The 13267-nt window shown below is 44.4% G+C and overlaps 1 protein-coding gene across 2 annotated transcripts in view; it reads left to right on the top strand.

Annotated features, from left to right (window-relative positions):
- PLCE1 (phospholipase C epsilon 1) overlaps positions 1 to 13267 on the top strand; it is a 312758-nt gene that overhangs the window by 108119 nt on the left and 191372 nt on the right. The window lies entirely within an intron of this gene.

Genomic DNA, 13267 nt, shown 5'->3' on the forward strand with positions numbered 1-13267 from the left:
TTATTAAAAAAATTTTCCGTGTACAATGTCCATAGTTTGTGGGAGAGGTGATACAGCTTATCCATGTGGTTAAGCTATCAATATTTATTCACAGACATTAAAAAACATGTTAGACCTTTGATAAGATTAGCTCGAGAGATATTTGGAAGAGTAGTTTCCTGCTCACCACCAACTCAATTCCAAATTGTTCATTTTCCTTAAAAAAAAAATTCTGGGGTTAAAAATAACCCAGAATAAAACTTGAAAACTGTTTTGTTTCTCTGTATTTGGCTAACTTCATTGCAAAGTACTGTGTTTAAGGAATTCAAGCTATGAAGACTACTCTTGAAATGGCTCACACTCTATCTCCAAATTTCTATAACCCTTTTCAAGAGCATATGATGTTTTATGAGTATTAGGATTAAAATTTTCAATTAAGTGTTTATTCCTTCTACACCCCTAGTAGATGGGGGAAAATAACATGAGAAATAGTGTCAGTTTCCTGACACAAGCTCATTTTTCCTTTCCAAAGTAGTGTGGAGTTGTCAAAGTGAAGATGGGAGGCATTTGACACACCTGTTTACTGTGAGAGTGTGTGTGTCTTTGTAGGAGTGAATGCCTGGGGCTGTTGTGGCAGAAGGATAGACGCAGGAATTCTTTTTTTTTTTTTAATTTACTTTTAATTGAAGTATAGTTGATTTACAATGTTGTGTTAGTTTCAAGTGTACAGCAAAGTGATTCAGTTATATGTATTCTTTTCCAGATTCTTTTCCCATGTAGGTTATTACAAAATGCTGAGTATAGGAACTCTTGGTCTCTATTATTTATTGAAAATCAAGTGTTTTTATTCAATGTAGGGGACTCCGACCCTACAGCTTCGGTCGGGTGAGAAGAGGTCTCTGCACCCAGTTGTTCCTACTGTTTTTGTTTGGTGAGCCCTTTTAGTTCACATGGTCTCTGTTTCTTCCTTTGGGAGACAGGCTGGCAGTAGAATCTCTAGCATTTTGTGTTTTCTTGTAGTGGGAAGGCTAATAATAAGGGAGGCTTACAACTCAATTTGAGAAGGTGTGAGAGCAGCTGTAATCTTTCGGAAAGGAGAATCATGCCAAGGATTAAACATGCAAACTCTTAATTGTGTTATGTTCATGCTTTTCCGATTATTAGATAATCTAGATGTTCATGCTTTTCCGATTATTAGGTAATGTAGACAAGCTATTGTTATAAATACTTTCCATAATTGAGGTTTTAAAAAAATCATGTTGTATAGTGTGGAAATGGGGAACCTTGATGTCGTCCTGACTTGACATTTTCATGGTCATATTGATATCTTCTTAAGGGCTATCCTTAGTCCTCTAATATTTTTAGAAATATTAAACAAAATATATTTGTTATATTTTTGTTAAGAAAACAACATAGGCTTTTGTCATATATTACCTTATCCTCATTCTACTTTTTTCCTCCTTACCTGTCATTTAGGAGAGAGGGGAAATTGTCCAGGTAAACATTTGGAGAATAATTACCAGGAACGTCCTAGAAGGTTGCCAAGAATTATCCTTTCCCTCTTGGTGTGCTCTTGATAAAGATTCCATTTATTTGTTGTTTTTAACTCCATTGAAATAGTAAGACATGCGTGTGGCTGAAAAAAAGTCAAATGGTATAAAAAGGTGTAAATAACGAAAAGCCTCCTCTGTGGACTCCTGACCCCCAGTTCTCCCCTAGGCAATGTCAGAGAGAATTCTGTAGAACAGCTAACAGTGCTTTCGAGCCACACTTTTCAAACATGAGCAAGCATAAGCAACACCTGCAGAGCTGGATAAAACACGGCTTCCTTCCTGGGCTCCGCCCCGAAGATGCTGGTTCTAGAAGACTAGGGTTGGACCCCCAAATCTGCATTTCTAGCAATTTCCCAGGTGCTGATGCCACCTGCCGGGACCACACTTTGAACCGTGCTGGCTTAAAGTGAAGGTCTCCTCCTTCTGCTTCCACTTTTCACTTTCTCTTCTCTAGTATTCGAACGGCTGCAGCTGAAATGAATAGCTACAGTAACCCACTGGCAGAGAACCATAAAATAAAATCACATACCTGTAATCAGAATTGGGGTTGGAGAGAAGGGTAGTGATGGGGACAAGCATTCTGTGTGAATAACTGTGGTGTGTGATGTACACACAGAGTGAAGGGCATTGCTTTACAGGTGGGCAGCTGTAAGTTCCAGCCTCAGTTATTGTATGATCTGAAACAGTGCCATCGACTAAGGTGAGCACAGCCTCCACCAAAAGTATCTTTTTATAGGTTGTGATTTTTAAAACATTTATTGTACTTACATATATGTAGATATACACACACACACACATGCTGGAAAAATGACCTGTCTCTGCCCCCGCTCACCTCAGTTTACCCATGAGTGTCACCACATCTGCTCTGTCCTATGGCAAGTGACACATGTAGATCTACTTGACACAAAAGAACCCAGGTCACGCTGTGGTATTGGGCAGAGTGTTTCCCATGACACCAGCCTGAGTTGTAAGCAGATTTGTTCTCATTGATATATTGGCTCATTCCATGTGGCCTTATGTGCCACACACTGCTGTGCCCTGAGATCCAGCAGTGAGCTGGACAGACGTGGTCCTTGCCTTTATGAGGCTTTGGGTATAGTAGAGATTCTTGAGAAAGGAGGTGAATAACCCAGGATGGGGATGGAGAAGGGGAGAATGGGAGGACTATGATGTATGACCCACATGGTAGGCTCTTAGTGATGACTGAGTGTATGAATGTATCCCTTCCAGTTCATGTTCTGTTGAATTAAACAGTTACTCAGGGCTTCCCTGGTGGCGCAGTGGTTGAGAGTCTGCCTGCCGATGCAGGGGACACAGGTTCATGCCCCGGTCTGGGAAGATCCCACATGCCGCGGAGCGGCTGGGCCCGTGAGCCATGGCCGCTGAGCCTGCGCGTCCGGAGCTTGTGCTCCGCAAAGGGAGAGGCCACAACACTGAGAGACCCGCGATCCGCAAAACAAACAAACAAACAAAAAAACAGTTACTCAGTGCAAGTCATAATATTAGGACTGTAAGGGACACCCAGGACGGTGTGAAACATAGTTCTTGCCCTCAAGGAGTTTGCTGTTCAGGAGCAGGTGATACAACTCTGATAGTCCATCACTGTTCCATTCACAAGGAGCTTTCCCATACGTGTGGGCCCCAGTCCCCGCGACATGGTTGGATAATAAAATATAAGCACTTGTCGCTGGCACCCACTCCTGCTACTTCCCAAAGGAGCTATTGCTGCAAGAAGAACAAAAAGGTAAAACACCTACTGTGTTTTATTTAATGTTCATTTCACACCCTGACTTGCTTTGCCACCAGGTGCCAATTGACTTCAAACTGCTTAGACATCTAATACTAATAATTTCCACATTCTCACCTGCAACATGAAGATATACGGAGAAGCATCAGGTGTATGTGTGTGGCAGGGTGGGGGGAGTGGAAAGGGGTTTTGCCAGAAGCTGTGTCTGTTCAGTGATTTCTTCATTGGGGTCCATAGGAATCCAACAGGGTCAGCCCATCATACCCATGAGGAACGAACTGTGGCAACCACTGCAGGCTTAGGCAGGTGCAGGACACGGGGAAGCCTCGGGGCATTCCAGAACCACTTTGCAACAGTTGGCAAAGGGAGTCGTTATCCACTGGCACTAATCGGGTGAAGACCTTCTGGTGAAAAACGATGGAAGAGAGATAGGAAATCAATAGGACAGAAGCTGTCCCATGCATGCCCAACTCTCCTTTTTGGTCCCGATACCACAACTTGGGAGCATACAATAGGAAGGTTCTGAAGGCTAATTTGGGAAGCTGAGAAAGACGCTGAAGATCAGAACCTTTTGTGATCATTGCTGAGCCATAGTCATAGATAGATAGATAGATAGATAGATAGGCGATAGAGAGATAGCTGTAGTACAGAGCATCCATGACACAGGTGGAATTTTAGGGTCCTAGTAAGAGCAGGACAGAAAGCTGTTGAGTTTCTCAGAAACCAAAGGCTCTCCTGAGACATTTGGCAAAGAAGGGTAAGAGATCAGGGTCATGAAACAGATTGTCAGAGTGGTGGAGAAATCCAAGGAGCCTCAGCATAAAAATGCCATCAGGAAATGCCTAGTGGGTGGAAATAGCCAACAGTTAATGAAAATATGGCAGTAGAAAGGGGTTATAGGCCACCTGACAAGGATAATGAGATTGAGTTGGAGACTGGAATAGGACTGGCTGAGCTAAAAAAATCAGGCCAATTAGTAATAATGAGGGTATTTACTCACTTGTAGATTGGCAAAATACCTCCCTGGGATGAATTAGGACAAATGATCATTTCCTGTACTAATGATTTTATAGAAGGAAAGGAAGAGAAACACCATAGAGGGTGCAGGAAGTATTGTGTGTGAACACTGTGATTTAATGGTCCTAATAAGTTTAAGATTAATGGTCTGGTGCAAGTTTGGAAAATCAAGATGATGTATACATAACAGGAGAATTGAGAAAGACGTGAATAGTAATTATGAAACAATTGTCATAAACCTCAAAACTCTTGCCAAGTGATTTTTTTAAAAACATTACCAACACCTTTGGGGAAGCACAAAGTATGACAAGATTAAAAAAAACCATTTGGTGGGTTGGGTTGAGAAGAACTAGCTTCCTTTTCCTACACCGTCTTCTTTGGCTGTAGGATGATAAGAATAAATAACTGTTTGCTAGACATTTACTGTGTGCCAGGCATCAGGCAAAACCCTCTATGTGCCTTACTTCATTTGACTCTCATAGCCCTGGAGGTTGGGATAATCTCTGTTTACAGATGCAGCTCAGAGAGGATTGCTCAAGGCAGAGACACGTTCCCAAGAAACGGATGTCTTCAGGAAAAATAGAAAGTTAATTCAGAGAAGAACAGGGAAATCTACCTGGGAAGCCCAGGAAAAAGATCCACATATAATTGAAGGAGCATCCTGTAAGAAACAGACATTAAAGCAAAAATAAGAAGGCCTTTTAAAGTAATTGAATGAAGGAGCCAGCCAAAGACCCGGTAGGACCTTTGTAGATTACCGGAACACTCCTTCGGATGTATAAAAAGGAGCCAGCAGGCATAATAAATTATTTGCCTTGATCTTTTCAGAAAAATATATCAAACCGAATAACACTCTTAAATCATCTTTAGAAGCAGAGGTACTAGATCAAGTAGTGGTAGATGCACAGAATGTTCTAGACCTAGTTGACAAACTGGATGTGGATAAATCATGGGGACAGCTCGGCATTCATCCAAGAGTTCTAAAGGAATTCAAAGGTGAAATCATGGGGCTTTAGCTTCAAAAACCCAGCAATCTCCTAAACCTTTGTTGTCTGGAAAAGTTGCCTGGCTTCATCTCTCTTTACTACTTCATTTGAACATAAATTATAATAGATATATGTAAAATATGAAATATAATAAATCAAATAAGAAAATAAAGACAGCAGTGATTTTGAATTCCCAAACCTTGTTGTGTCACGGTCTTGAAAGTCTTTGTGAACATTTCATTCTTAAAATTGCTGAGAATTACCCAGCCCCTTACGATCATGAAAAATAAGCTTATAATTATTCATGTGAGCTCAGTAGCAAAAGCACAAAGAAACAAATGGGCAGTGATTCAGGGTTTTGAGAAAGTAGTCATCGTACGGTTCTGCTTCACTTAAGGGGAAGAAGATTCCTGCAGCCTCGGAAACGGGCGCTTACTGTCCATTAATTAAAGGCATGTGGAGGATTTGGAAACTAATCAGCTTTTGAGCCCCTAACTGCACAGTCCAGCTGCGCGATTTGCCTGGTGCTCTGGCCCTGCTCCCAGCTGGCTCAGGCCTTCTTCCCTTTCTCATGGTCTTGACTTTGTCTAGCCCTGCTCAATGGCTAGTCCAGATGCCCTGTTCTCTGCTTTGCTGCAGGTAGCCCTAGTTCTGTAGTGCATAGGGCAGGAGTAGAACGGGCCCGGTTGCGGGGCTGGCCAGAGTCAAAACACAGTCAGAATTTGTGCTAGGTGAGACAGTCCAGTACAGGGAGTTTGTCAGCGTTTAAGCAAGCAGGAGTAAACAAGAGATGGGAGCTGGGGTGAAAGTCAGTCAGTCATTTAATAGGTCTTTTTTGAGTACAATGTGCCAGGCATCTTACTGAGGATATGAATGAGACCACCATTGTGAGAAAGGTAAACGGGTAAACAATCACACTAGAGCAGGGTCTCTCACCCTCAGCGCTAGCGACATTTGGGGCTGGACAGTTCTTTGTTGTGAGGATGGTCCTATACATTGCAGGTTGCTTAGCAGCATTAGATGACAGTAGCATCCTCTCTCATACACAGTCTTGACAACCAAAAATGTTTGCAGATATCGCCAAATGTCCCCTGGAAGCAGAATCATCCCTGCTGAGAATCCCTGCAGTAGCGTATAAGTGTCTGAATGGAGAAAGAACAGGTGATTATGGGAGCTCTTGGTAGGTCCCCTTAACCCAGACTTGGCAGGGAGGGGAGGCTTCCTGGAAGAAGTCCTATCAAGAGACTTTGCAGGGTGAGTAGACCTCAGGTGAAGGTTTGGAGAAGGAGGGTCAGGAAGGGAAGTGCTCCAGGCCGAGGGAATAGCCAGGTCTAGAGACAAGAGGGAGGCCAGCAGGGTGGTTACTCATGGGTGGTAGACACTCCTTTTAGTGCACAACTTTATCAATGCCCAAGAGGCAGCATTTCACACCCAGGGTCCACCAGCAGGTTAATCCCTTTTGGATGCTGTGCTTACACGCAAGCAACTGCCCCCGAGTAAGGAACCATATTGGTTTAGAGATGCTTAGCCTAGTGGTCTCAGGTGCAAGGGAAGAAATGGGTATCTAGTCCCCTTCCTGGTGAATTTTCCATAGAATTCTAATTGCCCCTTTCAGCTCTAATGTCTATTTTTTTTTTTTTTTTGTGGTACGCGGGCCTCTCACTGTTGTGGCCTCTCCCGTTGCGGAGCACAGGCTCCGGACGCGCAGGCTCAGCGGCCATGGCTCACGGGCCCAGCCGCTCCACGGCATGTGAGATCTTCCCGGACCGGGGCACGAGCCTGTGTCCCCTGCATCGGCAGGCGGACTCTCAACCACTGCGCCACCAGGGAAGCCCTCTAATGTCTATTTTTGATTAGCTAAATCTAATCAAATTAGAGCAAGATTCAAAAGTTGTTAGCAGAAAACTTTTTTTTTCTCACATGGCTACCTCAGGAGTTGTTTCCAATTGCTAATAACTATAGACTGTTCCAGCAACTGTTTAACAAAAAATCTGTTTTCATCACCTTTCAAATGCTCCTGTCTTCATTCTACCCTCTCTGTAACTGATTCTCTTCTAGAGAGAATGGTTTTGATTTCTGCCGGGAAAGGGCTATGAGCCACCTTGCTGCATCTCCCCGAGGGTTCCCATATCTTCGAGGAAGATGCAGTCTGTGTCTTTGCTTTGGCCCCAGCCCCTCTGCAGCCCGCTTCTCCTGTGGGCTCCTTTATCACTGCTGTACCTCGTGGGCTCTTCCATTCCTTAACAGCAGTAATTGACACTGAGCACTTGCTATGTGCCACCACCACAGGGCTGCCTAGGAGAGGAGCGACAGGTACTAGAAGTGAGGGGAAAGGGAGGTAATCAGGTCTGGCACCATACTAGCTGCTTTCATGTAGGATATTTCCTCTGATCCTCTCAGAAAACCCTGCTTAGTGGGTGGTATCATCCTCATTTTACAGATGAGTAACAGGACTGATTCCACACAGCTACTAAGGGGTACAGGTGGGATTTCAGCCCACCTGTTATACTCAGAGCCCACATTTCTTCTATTTCAATATTCTGGAGAAACTACCCAGGCCATGGGCCTTGCTGTGGCCCAGCTCCCATACCATTAAGACAGACTGGTCAGGGTCTTCTCAGGCTGCAAGGCAGATCTGGAACTTGAGTTACCTCCAGGACTAAAAGTGAGGCTGTCATCTCCAGCTGTTCTTGGGGGCTTCTTGTGATCCAGATTTATCCTTATTTGGGCCATCACTTCATTGTTTCATTCACAGATTGCTGAGATAGCTTTACAAGCAGGAACCCCGGTTCTCTTCAGCCTCCCAGCTGTCCCGGTTACTGCTCCCATGGGCAGCATGGAATGATGCTAAAGAGGCCAGGGCCAGGATTTAGCAGACCTAGATTCTGGGTACCTCTGCCTTTCACTAGCTGTGTGATCTTGAGTGTGCTGCTTATCCAACAAAATGATGAGCCAACCATAACCCCTACCACTGGTTGCCCTGGGTTTGGAATAACATAATGGCTAAAGTCGTAAAGGCGACTGAAAAGTTGCATAAGCTACCACTGTCAAGAGGTATCTGTCAGCACTAGGAGGGACAAATTACCATTGAATTGGCTCATAGTAGGAACTTAATACCTGTGTACTGAACAAGGGAATGAAAGAAACTCCATCAGGAGGTGAGCTCCAGACAGGAACTTCATATCAGCAAGTCTGGTTTCCCTGTCAGGCAAACAGCTGGAACATATAGTAAAGAGGGACTCTCTCTAAACACTCATCTAACACATCATGTTAGGCACAAAGCATTGTGGCTTCTATAAAAGAAAGTACCCAGAAGATCATACCTGACAGGATCCTGCTGATTACCCAACTGCCTCCTCGTTTGACAGATGATGAAACTGAACATCAGAAACATTGGTGGCCAGATCACATTCACATGTAGGCAGAGGTAAAGCTAAGACTGTTTGACTTGTCAGTTAAGGTCTGTTTAGACTGTGTATGTGAGAAAAGGGAAACCCTAGAACACCTTTTATTTGGATTTTCAAATAAGGCCTCTCAACAAAGGTTCTTGAAGATTTAGTTATCATGGGTTTGGGGAATACTATATTGACAAGATGAGGACCTATGCCGAAGAGAGTACTTCATACATGGAGGGAAAATTGAAATCAATGATTTTATTCACAGTGTTTGTTCATTAATGAATCTATTCATTCATTCAACCAGTATTTACTGAGCACCCACAACTGTGTGCCAAGCACCTGACAAGTGGTGGGCGGACAAGCCCCTGCCTGTTGGAGCTTCCAGGCTTCCTGTAACCAGATTTATTCTAAAAGAGCTGGAGAAGGCGTACAGTGAGCTGCTCAAGGCAGTAAGATGGAGCTCGACCACAAGAACTCCTGAGAGGGCTATGTTAGTGGACAGGGACATAACAGACGGGTTTCGAAACGGCATTTCCAAGTAAGAGCATTAATCTTGGCAGTCTAGAGTTTTAGAAAATCCAACTTTTTGCACAGAAAGGAGAAAAGTCAGAGGAAGGAGGCCTGCCAGGAGGTTGCTACAAGAATCAAAATGTGAGGTGCAGGGCTTCCCTGGTGGCGCAGTGGTTTAGAGTCCGCCTGCCGATGCAGGGGACGCGGGTTTGAGCCCTGGTCCGGGAAGATCCCACGTGCCGTGGAGTGGCTGGGCCCGTGAGCCATGGCCGCTGAGCCTGTGCGTCCGGAGCCTGTGCTCCGCAACGGGAGAGGCCACAACAGTGAGAGGCCCGCATACGCAAAAAAAAAAAAGAAAAAAAAAAAGTGAGGTGCAGAGGCTTTAGACAGGGCTGGAGCCGTGAGAATGGAGGAGAAGGGTGTCTGCCTGAGTCATGTTCCAAAGTATCATTGGCTGCCCGGTTTAGGGATGAAGGAAAGGAATGAGACAAAGGTGATATTGAGGTCTCTAGCTAGAACAGTGGAAAGAGATAACAGCAATGGTAGAGCTGTGATAGCAGAGGCAGTGAGTTTGCTTGGTGGGGCGTGACAAGGTCAGTTTGGAGCAAGCTGATTGGGAAGGGGTGGCAGAATGGTCCAGGTGAGCGGTCATCACAACGGTACTTAACCTCACTTGTATGAGTATGTTTGGGAGCATTACGAAAAGGATGGCTTTTGCACATCATTGAGGAAACTGAACTCTCTAGGAATAAAAGCAGTTGTAGAACAAGACAGAAGACTGCTGGGGATTCATCCATCATTCTTTTTAAAAAATAAAAAACTTCTCGTGTAACTTTTCAAACAAACCCACATAAAAAATGAAAATAGTACACTGAACTCCCATGTGCCCATCCCTTTGCTTCAACATTTATCAGCATTTGCCAGGACTGTTTTATCAGTCTCCTCCCAGGAGTACTTTCCCCTCCTGCTGGAGTACTTAAAGGAAACCCAGATTTATATCATTTCATCTATAAATACTCCATTATATTTTTTTTTACAGATAGTCTTTTAAAAAACATAATTACAACATTATCATACCTCAACAAATAAATAATAATTCTAAATTAACATTTAACAATAAGCCTACATTCACATTTCCCAGATTGTCCCCAACATAGCTTTTAATATTTGATATTTGGAATCAGGAATTGGATGAAGTCCAGATAGTACATTTGATTGACATGTCTCTTGAGTCTTTTAATCTCTAGCAGATCTCTCTCTTTTTATACACCATTTACTTATTTAAGAAACTGTGGTGATGGTCCTGTTGAAAATTCAGTCTTTTTTAGAGTCAAATAACTATTTGAGGTTACTTCCTACAAATGCAATGGGCATAAAATTGTTAGGTGACTCTGGAATTTCTTTCTCGTATTTCTTCAGTCTTAGGAGTTGCCACCATCATGGCTGATGCTTCCTGGTTTTGCAGAGCAAATGGGGTGCCAGGCTGAGCAAGGGCAGCAAGTATATACTTTCTTTACCAGTTGTGTACTGAGATGCTGTGCCAGGCCATGTGGGATCTGCAGGGGAAACGGAAGTGCCTTTGCTTGGCTCTGAGGAGTTTATCAGTCATTTGGAAGGAAGAAAATTACATGAAACTAAGAGATTCACACAGGCAGCACGGTGTTGGGAAGTCAAGTCAAGCTGCACTTGGCTCACACGTAAGCCTTGACGCTTAACAGCTGTGTGATCATGAACAAGTCAGTTCACCTTTCTGAACCTAATCCATTTGGGCCTGGGTGCTTTGCTCCCCTTATTTGCTTGAGTAAGAAGTTTATTCACAATTTCTGGAAGAATTCAGAGGAGGGCCATCGGTCTAAAATTGTAAAGTCACTTATCCTTGGGCCTTAATAGACTGTCCTTGGGACTCTTCCCTGCTTCAAGGGCTCAGTGCCTAGGTCTCTGCAGGTAGGAGAGATTTTAAAGGTCACTAACACTTTGGTGTGAGTTACTCATGTCTGCTCTGCCCTCATGCTATATGCACACCTCCAGGGAAGGTGGATACAAACAGGTAATGATCTGTTTCAAGACTGGTGCACAATACCCCGCTCAGAGGGAGGGCTTCCCGGAGAAAGCACGTAGAGAATGAATGTGACTTGGCCAGAGTTACCAAGAAAAGGAAATAGCATTTACAAAAGCCTGGAAGTAAGAGAGAGGAATGAGTCGATGATGGATTTGGGATGCCTGGGTGGAGCCGTTTCTGCAGAGCTGCCAGGCGCCTCTGGTCTCTCCACAGAGAGAAATGCAGTCATTGTCAGAAGTCCTGCCATGCAGGACCAGGCCTGGTTTACCAAGGAGAGGTGACATGGGACAATCTGGCAGGTAGAAGGAGCCTTTCCTAGGAGTCTGTGGTCTGCTTTCTCTCTCCTGAGTGACTGTGTGACCCCCATAGACCTGGGCCCCAGAGCCCTGAGTGTTTTCATGAATGAAGTGAGGATTCATGAGTTCCTATCAGTGCCTCAGTTCCATGGCTCTCTGAAATTATTTTTAAAGCTGAGAAAAAAAAATCAAGCAACTACTGAAAACAGATTTCAGTCCTTATTAGGTTGCAAAATGGGAACAGAAACAGAACCTGGTATTGAGAAAGAATTCAAAGAAACATTTGAGAAGAGACATCTTTGATATTGAGTAGATAAGGGCTCTGTGGCAATTCAAGTCAACGCTGAGCTTGAATTCCCGAAAAACAAGAAACGAATCACGGGAGAAATCTGAGGAAGAAGAGAAAAATGCTCCTCAGAAGCAAGTGGGCATTTGAGAAAAGGGACCAAGGGCCTCCCCTAGGTGGGGTGAGCTTCTTGGTAAATACAGTGGCCACGGGCTGGCACAGAAGACGTGCAGGGTGATGGCGGCTGCAGACATGCGTCAGACAGCTTGAGCTCTTAGGAGGCGCCAGCTTGTGTCTGCTTGGAGGTTGTGGGGCGGAGGGTGGGTGTCACTCCCTGCTCTGTGTGCAGGCGCTAGAGCGGTCTGGCCTTAGAGGCCGGAGGCTGTTTGCGAAGCTAAGTGCCAGCTGAGCCGGGCAGGACTGGCATCTGACACGTAGTGGTGTGTGTGTGTTGGTAGATCGTGATTGTGTGGGGCACGTACTTGGAGTTGTCTGGGGACCTCTGAGACCATGGGTCAGAATCCCTGAGGAAGCTGGATGTGTGGGGCTGCAGCTGAGCCGTTATCTGCTCTGCCTGCCGAGGAGAAGTTGGATTCTGACAAGGAGTCCAGGGAAGGAGAGGAGAATAGGTTTCCTCTCCAGTGGCCTTATAATATGAGCCAGGCGTCCTCATCATCACTTCTTCAACTTTGTACTCAAAGCAGTAGCAGCGTCTGTTATTAAACATTAAGCTAGGTCCGTTATCTACATTAGTTCCAAACCTCCCAACGACCCAGCAAGTAGCCATTATCTTTATTATCCCCATTTTACCAGTTTTCCTCCAGTGAGGCAATGGAATCCCAAAGAGATTAAGCCTCAAAACTAGTGAGTTGCAGAGATGAGGATTCACACTTGAGTTTTCCTCCTTCTCTTTCATGAGACACAATATGAATTTTTTTCCAGTCCCAAACAGTTGTACCAATGTGCCATGTTCCAGTAATGCAAAAAACTAAGCAATGTTGTTTTAAAAATTTTATTTTAACAGTGTTTAAAATGTTGTCTTTGGAACTTCCCTGGCAGTCCAGTGGTTAAGAGTCCGCGCTTCCACTGCAGGGGCACAGGTTCGATCCCTGGTCCGGGAACTAAGATCCTGCATGCCGTGTGGCACGGCCAAAAAAAAAAAAATGCTCTCTTTGTATTCCTATAATTTTCATTTCTTTGATAACTAGTGAAGGGCACAGTGTTTATACCATCTATCCTCCTGGGGGAATTGTGTTCCTTTTTTAAATTTTTGTCCACTTCTAGCCCTCTCATATCACAGATAAAGACAATATAGTCTGGGGAGTTTAAGTGACCTGTCCAAGGTCACACAGCTAGTTATGGGAAGGGCCACGGCCAGGACTTCTCCACTGGCTCTCTTGACTGATCCTCTGCCCCATTACCCTGGGCTGAGCTCC

Source organism: Phocoena sinus, chromosome 16, assembly GCF_008692025.1.
Source record: "Phocoena sinus isolate mPhoSin1 chromosome 16, mPhoSin1.pri, whole genome shotgun sequence".
In the NCBI taxonomy this organism is placed as follows: domain Eukaryota; kingdom Metazoa; phylum Chordata; class Mammalia; order Artiodactyla; family Phocoenidae; genus Phocoena; species Phocoena sinus.